The 7,944-nt window shown below is 43.0% G+C and overlaps 1 protein-coding gene across 3 annotated transcripts in view; it reads left to right on the top strand.

Moving 5' to 3' along the window:
- The first annotated feature begins 530 nt into the window (after positions 1–530).
- Nucb2 (nucleobindin 2) overlaps positions 531–7,944 on the top strand; it is a 33,228-nt gene continuing 25,814 nt past the window's right edge. For all 3 annotated transcript variants that reach the window (XM_055627460.1, XM_055627461.1, XM_055627463.1), the window contains exons 1-2: positions 531–638; positions 6,136–6,318. The gene's annotated coding sequence lies outside the window, so the exon portion shown is untranslated. The remainder of the gene's footprint in view (positions 639–6,135; positions 6,319–7,944) is intronic.

Below are 7,944 nucleotides of genomic sequence, written 5' to 3'. Positions count from 1 at the left end.
AACATCTATGAGCCCCATGGTTAAAATGACTTGAAGATGTCTCCGTTCCATGGGGCAGAGAGTAGAGAAAGCCGTATTTGAAGATGTGCATGAGATAAAAGTGAGGTTGATGCAATAAGTCATAGGGACGCAGGGCCAGGATAACGAGGGTGGAGTACGGTTAAAAACTGTACCCGCAAGAGGCTTGCCACATTTTTCTCCACCACTGTGGGCGCTACAGGCGCAGGCCAGAGACTAAGAGCATGTATATCCCTAAGATTTTGTGGGGAATTCCCGGGCAGCTCCTCACCGGCCTAAATCCTGCTCCACAAACTAGTCCATGACTGCGAGAGAAGGAAGGGGCGCGGCCTCCTCTCCCGGGTCGGAGAGCGCCACGTCCCTCTTGGCTAAGGTCTATCCCAAAGCGCCTTCGCGTACGCGTTTCCCTGAACCAACTCACCAATAGGCGTCCTCCGCGATCCAGAGCCGGACCAATTAGCGCCTGTCGGGGCGGAGGCAGTCACCATGGCAACCAGGAGGCGGGCAAGCAGTAGGCTGTGGAATAGAGCACGGCGGAGGGCCGTGGGCAGGGAGAAACTGGTGTGCGCGCGGCGGGCATCAGTGAGCTTAGCCTCGCCGGCGGAGACCCTGCAAAGAAGGTCAGTGGCGCGGAGCTGGGTGCAGATCCCAAGCTCGGGGGGGCTGGTCAGGTCCCGGGAGAGAGGGCTCAGGTCCGAGCTTGCCCTGCCCTGTGGTGGAGGGCCGAGTTGTGTGCGGGCAAGGCTGAAGAGGGTCTCATAGCTGAAGCCGGGGGGCGCCGGGTCCACTCCATCACTCCTCTTGCTGCAGGGCACCTGAGCTTTTCTTCGGGGTCGGTGGCACGAGCAGGGGGTAGGTGCGGGACCCAGACTGGGGCGGGGTCCGTGGGCGAGGGGCATGCCCACTGGTGAGGACTCTGGACTCATCAATTCCGGGCTGATGCTCCGCGCCCCCAGCGCTGTGGAGCAAAGCTAGGCCCAGGGCACAGCTCTTCCTCGGAGTACGTGAAGCCAGCATCTGCCACTAAGGAGAAAGTTCGTGCCAGCTGTAGTATCGTTTGCTCCAAAGTGACAAATTAGGCGAAAGACGAGCCCTTTCGATTTAGGGGAAAGGGAAAGATGTTACTACTTTCTTGTTGCACCTGCTGAATGTTACCTCGGTGGGCTGATGTGGTTATTGTGGTTGATGCAGACAGCGGTCTTACATGACAATTATTTTGCAACACCAGAAAGGGGTGGAGGAGGAGAGAACGAAAATGAACAGAAACCCTTGTTCTGATTATTTATACCTTTTACACTTGTTAATGTACCTTTTACACAAATTGAATGCTGAGTGCTATTATCTAAGTTTTGTTTTATTTAAAGCTTTGTTAAGTCTGTGGATAAATAATATAAATACTAACTCCCTCCCCCCCCCCCCGCTTCAAAAATAAAACACCCTGATTTTGACAAAAGACAGGATGTTGGGGACTCACAATACCAGCTATTAGGGGAGCCTGAGGCAGGAGGACACATAGCTTAAATAAAAATATTCGTTATAGTGAATTATGGTTAATTGTGGAATTTGCCCTATAGGAAAGTTTAAAATGTTGAAATGCTTGTCCTAAAGAATTGTCAAGTCAGGTGTGGTGGCACACTCCTTTAATTCCAGCACTCAGGGAGGCAGAGGCATGCATATCATTCTGAGTCCAGGACAGCCAAGGCTACACAGAGAAACCCTGTCTCAAAAAAGCCAAAACAAACAAAGAATTGTCAAGAAGTGAAAGGATTACATTAGGCATTTGGACCAGATAGCCTCTGGCTGTTTAAATTGCTTAAGGTTTCTCCCTGGCTAGTTTTGATAAGTAACTAGATTTGAGTAACAGTTGAGTATTTTATTTTGTCTTTAAAAATTGCATCAGGAATTTTCCTCATTTAATCTATGTTATAGTTTTATAACATTCAAGAAAATTCAACAAATAATGAATGTTCCAACATGTTCCTCCGTTAATGAAATTAGTAGGGTTGAACATTAAAATAGTGGAAATTTGGAATTATGAATGAAACCTCAGATAGTATCACTCTAGTTATTAGGTGGGCACAGAAACTCTCCATCATCTGGTTTGTCTGGTGTGGGTCAACAATTGGTTTCCAAGAGCCATCTAGATGGCTCAGTTGAGCAAGGCTCTTGCAGCCAAGTCTGATGCCCCTCTGAGTTTGGTCCCTGTGACCCATATGGTAGAAGGAGGGCACCAGCCACTGCAAGCTGTCCTTTGTCCTCCACACAAACATTCATAAATTCACTTTAAAAATTCCTCTCTGCCTCCCTGGGGTTTACCGATGGATGCAGTTCTTAGGCCCTTCTGGTTTTTACCTACCAACTGGTGATGGAGCTCCTGTTGCATTTATTTTTCTCTGTTTCCCAAGGTATTGTTTGTTCCATACATTGTGTGTGTGTGTGTGTGTGTGTGTGTGCTTGCGTGTGCGCGCGCCACCTGTGTTTTGAGATCTGGAGCTTATTTATTTATTCCTCTGTACTAGCTGGCCAAGGAGCCTACCATCTCCACTTCCTGAGTGCTGGGATTATAGGCACCGTGTCCTGCCTGGCTTTTTTTTTTTTTTTTTTTTTTTTGTGGGTGCTTAGGATCCAAACTCAGGTCCTTCTGCTTACGTGGCCCTTTACCGACAGCCATCTCCTTAACCCTGTTTCCCAACCGTCATCTCTCCAACCCCTCACACATTTTTTTTAATACCCTTTCAGTATGCTTTTTGTTTGTTGTTCATTTGTTTGTTTAAAACAGGGTAGACGCAAACTCAATCCAGGTTGGCCTGGATCTTACATCGATCCTTCAGGCCTCTGAGGACTGGGATTGCAGACGCGTACCCCAAAGCCCAGCTTTCACCATGCTTTTTGCCAAGTTTGTGTTCAGTTTGCGTTCAGTAAATACAAATTGAAATGAAGCCACAAGAAGGCAATTAGGATGCTTTTCAAATCAGTAGTTATTTATTATGGGCATTAGTTTTAGTGTCTTTGTTTTTAGGATGTGTTTTATGTGTCTCTGCAGACAAATGGTGGAATAGCATGTTAAAATGGTGTCCTACTTCCTAAGAACCTGTTTAGTGCTGGTGTCTGCAGAATATTTCTTTGAGTATTTGGGAGCTGGAAGGATCAAGCACTGGCAAGATGCCTCTGAGAGTAAAGGTGCTAGCTGCCAAGTCTGATGCCTCAAGTTCAATCCCACAGCCCAGGTCAAGGTGGAAAAAGAGAACCAATTTCCTCAAGCTGTTCTCCATCCTCTGCTTGAGTGTTGTGGAGCTCATGTGTACACATCCATGAAGTAGATTCATAAATATAAGTAAAAATAAAAAAGAACTCTTAAAAATAATTGTATGTGGGCTGGTTAGGTGGTTTAGCATTTGAGAGCGCTTACTAATTTCCTGGAGGATATGTATTGGGTTTCTAGTGTCCATGTCTGGCAGCTCACAGCCACTTGTAACTAGTTCCAGGAGCTCTGACGCCCTCTTGTGTTCTCTCCAGAGACTCTCACTTATGTGAGACACACATACACACACACACACACACACACACACACACACACACACACACTCACCCACACACATAAAAAAAATTATTTATTTATGAATAAAAAAAGTGTTGAAAATAATTTATATTTATTTAATTTTTTTTTTGAGACAGAGTTTCATGTAGCCCAGGCTATGCTAGAACTCACTATGTAGCCCAGGTTGGCCTCAAACTTAAGGTAATTCTACTTCCTTACCCTCCTGAATTCTGGGATTATAGGTAGTAGCCACCATGTCCAGCTTAATTTAGTTTTATTCTTAGAAAAATCAAGACTCAGAAAATCAAATTGCATACTAAGGATACAGCTCAGAGGCAGAGTTCTTGCTTAGCATGCATTCAAATCCCAGCACCAGGGTGGGTGGGGGTGGAGGGTATCAAGAAAAGTGCAAGTAACTGGCAAATAAATGAAAGGGACTAGGGTTCAATGTGATGTTTCTTTGTTTTTACCATGTTGTATTGAAGTCATGTACAAAATGCAACTTGCACATTCTTGCTCCTCTGCATAGACCATCTTATATTAAATACAGCATCTAAAGAGACACCTGTTACTAACATTTGAAGAAGCTTGATTTACTTTTTTTTTTTTTTTTCAGACTATATAGAAATACTTATGTGCAGCATTGCGTTTAAACATGCATGTCTTGTCTTAGTAGCAGGCTTTCAGAAAAGGATTTGAAAATGCACTGATTTTTATATCTGTGGCAGGGAGAGATGGTTAAGAGCATATGCTGTTTTTGTAGAGGACCTGCGTTTAGGTCCCACAACCCATACCAAGCTAGTCACAGCTGCCTAGAACTTCCATTCCAGAGGCTCAGACACCCTCTTCTGGCACCCACAGGCACCTACGTGGATATGGTGCACATACAAATAAGTAGGTACATGCATACAAATAATAATAATGATAATGACAATAATAAATAGTAGCACATCTGTGACAAACTGGGATCAAGTTAATTAGAATTTTTTTTTCAATATTTGTTTTTGTATGTGTGTACCATGGCATCCATGTGGAAGGTCAGAGGACAATTTTCAGAAGCCACTTCTCCTAAGGTGTGGATTCTAGGTCTCAGATTTGCCAAACTTGGTGCAAATGCCTTTACTGACTAAGCCGTCTTACTCATTAAGCCATCATACCATTTCCAAGTTAATTGTTTTAAGGCAGTGGTAAGTAAGTAGTAAGAAATATTTAAGTTAGAATTTGTTGATTTTTTAATTTTCTTTCTTTCCTGTTCTTTATTTTATTTTATTTTATTTTTAATTTTTTTGAGACAGGGTTTCTCTGTGTAGCCTTCGCTGTTCTAGATTCACTTTATAGACCAGGCTGGCCTCGAACTCAAGAGATACGCCAACCTCTGCCTCCCAGAGTTCTGGGATTGCAGGTGTGCATGATCAGGCCCAGCCTTTTTTTTTTTTTTTTTTTTTGACACAGTCTGCTTTTGTCCAAGCTGACCTCAGACTTGCTATGTAGCCAAAGATGGCCTTTATCCTTCTGTTTTCTCCCTCATGCTGGATCAACAGGTGTGTAGCACCATGCTTGGATTCCCAGATAAGGACTTAACCAAACAAGTTACCCTCAGGGCTGAAAGCTCCTTCTCAGTTAAGAGTACCCATTGCTTTTGCAGGGGACTTGGGTTTGGTTCCCTATACCCTCATGGTGGCTACAACTGCAATTCTAGCCTCCAGGAACATGAGGCATGCAGGTGGTACACACGCATACTTACATTCAGGCACTCACATATACACATAAAATTATTATTTTTTTTTTAAAGAAGAAGTTACCCTCTGTCTTAGTCACTGTTTATTGCTGTGAAAAGAATCATGACCATAGCAGCTCTTATAAAGGAAAACATTTAATTTGGCTGGCTTACAGTTTCAGAGGTTTAGTTGGGTCTCATCATTGTGGGGAACATGGCAGCACACATTCAGACATGGTGCTGGAGAAGGAGCTAAGAGGTCTACATTTGGATCCACAGGCAGCAGCAAGAGATTGCCACAGGGCCTGGCTTAGGCTTTTGAAACCTCAAAACTCACCCCTAGTGACACACTTCCTCCAACAAGGCCACACCTCCTAATCCTTTCAAATTGTGCCACTCATAAGCATGTATGAGCCTGTGGGAGCCATTCTGTATGTCTTAAAGTTTATGTCTTCGCTGAGAAAAACAAATGCTCTTACCTTGAATTCTTTCTAGGGTAGTACAATTAAGGCATTGTAAACACAATCTGTTTGTTCTGGCCCTTGACTGTTTATTTATTGTATCCTATCAAGTCATTAAAATTTGATACCTTTTTTGTTTGTTTGTTGAGACAAGGATAGCCCTGGCTATCCTGGAACTCAGTGTGTAGACCAGGCTGGCCTTGCACTCAAAGAGATCATCCAACCTCTGCCCCCAGTGCTAGGATTAAAGGCATGGGCCACCAAGTCCTGCTAATTTAATACTTTTTTATACTAATTTTATACTATGTATATCATGGCACACATTCTTGTGTACTATTCACACTAAAAAAGGATACATTTATAATTCATTGTTATATTTAATTTTTCTCTTTTTTATTTAGAACCCAAGGACCAGTTTTCAAAGGAAAAAAAAATTGGACCAGGAGCCAGGACCTGTTCTCCACAAACTTAATATTGTGTAGATCATCTTACCACTTGGGATCTCAGGGGCCTCATCTGTGGGGAAAAAAAAAAAAGAAAAAAAAAAAAAGATAAGATAAGATAAAGCTTTAACCTGTCTGAAGGTAAGTGTTCAGTGAAGAACTTGTTTGTGACAAACAAAACCAACTGTGTCTGCCAAAACAGCAATAAAACACAGGGAGTGACCATAAGACACACACAGTAATGGCTTAAACGCACAACATTTGTTTTCTCATTTCAAATAATTCTCTTTATTGGCAGAGAAGTAAAGACAGAGTCCCACTATGTGGCCCAACCTGTTCTAGAGCTCAATGAGTGTCCCAGGCTGGTCTTGAGGTGACAGCAATTATCCTGCTACAGCCTCCTATGTGATGATATTATAAGCATTAAGCATTAAACCCATATTAAAGTGATTGATTCTTCTTTTAAAAAGGTTTTATTTAGTGTGTGTCAGTTAGGATCTGGTCCTCATGGAGCTGGAATTGGAAGTGATTGTGAACATGGTTGTTGAGAATAGAATTTGGGTCAAGAGCAGTATGTGCTCTTAAGCACTGAGCCATCTCCCCAGTTCCTAAAATAATTCTCTTCTTTAAATATAAGTTTTATTTTATTTTATGTGTTTGATTGCATTCATGCCTTTGCTCCATGTGTGTGCGCCTGGTGCCCTCCGAGGCCACAAGAGGGTGTCAGATAGTTTGGAAGTAGAGTGACAGGCGGTTGTGAACAGCCACATGGATGCTGGAAACTGAACTTGGGTTCTCTGGAAGAGCAGCCAGTGCTCTTAAGGCTGAATCGCCTCTCCATCCCCTAAAAGAACTCTTGAAGTCATAGTTTAGAACAGGCAGAGTGACGTTATAAAGTTGTATGAGACCCAATCTTTTAGTTCTTTGTCTTTTCTCTCCTAAAATTCCCTTCGTTCTCAAAATCAAAGATGGCTGCCAGACCTCTACGGTCACAGCAGGGTTCCAGGCAGCAAGGCAAAGACAAAGAAGAATGCATTCTGTCTCTCTGGAGACTCCCTGAACCAAAGCCCAGGCTTCCCAGACACATAACTGGATGTATGGTTACACTCAGTAAAATGGGACTTATGCTATTGGGAAGGAAGGAATGGTTTGGTTATCAGTGGAGAAGCAGAAGTCTCTGCCACGGAGGGAGCTTTCCTTTTCTCATTTCTGAGCTTGAAGTCCTTGGCAGTGAAGCCTCAGTGATTAGAGCAGACCTTCCGGTTGGACTACTGACTATAGAAAGAAATAGTCAGTAATTGCAAAGTTGCATTTCTTTTATTTTTTAATTTTTGGGTGTTTGTTTCTTTTAGTTCATTTGTTTGTGGTTTTTGTTTGTTTGTTTGTTTTTTATTTTTATTTTTAATTTTATTAATTACAGTTTACTCATTTTGTATCCCAGCTGTAGCCCCCTCCCCACCCTCTCCTAACTCCACCCTCGCACCCTCTCTCCCTCTTCTTCTCCTATTGAGAAAGGATCTTGCTATATAGTCCTGGCTGGTCTAGAACTCAAAATATAGCCAGGCTGTTGAACTAGTCTGCGCTCATGCTTGGCTCTGCTTTTCTTTTATTCCATGATTCACTATAGAGGCACGTCTCTCTTGTTTGGAGGTTTGCCCTGGTTATTTAAAAACAACCACCCATGAATGTTCAATGTGTGTTTGTTGTGCAACTGGTGATTGTGTAGTTATCAAACTGCAAGTAGTTAGGTAAGCAAGACACTAGAAT

This window comes from Psammomys obesus, unplaced genomic scaffold (genome assembly GCF_907164565.1).
Source record: "Psammomys obesus unplaced genomic scaffold, mPsaObe1.curated_primary_1811, whole genome shotgun sequence".
NCBI classification, from domain to species: Eukaryota; Metazoa; Chordata; class Mammalia; order Rodentia; family Muridae; genus Psammomys; species Psammomys obesus.
Note: the sequence above shows the minus strand (reverse complement) of the source record. Positions and strands in the feature narration are given on the sequence as shown.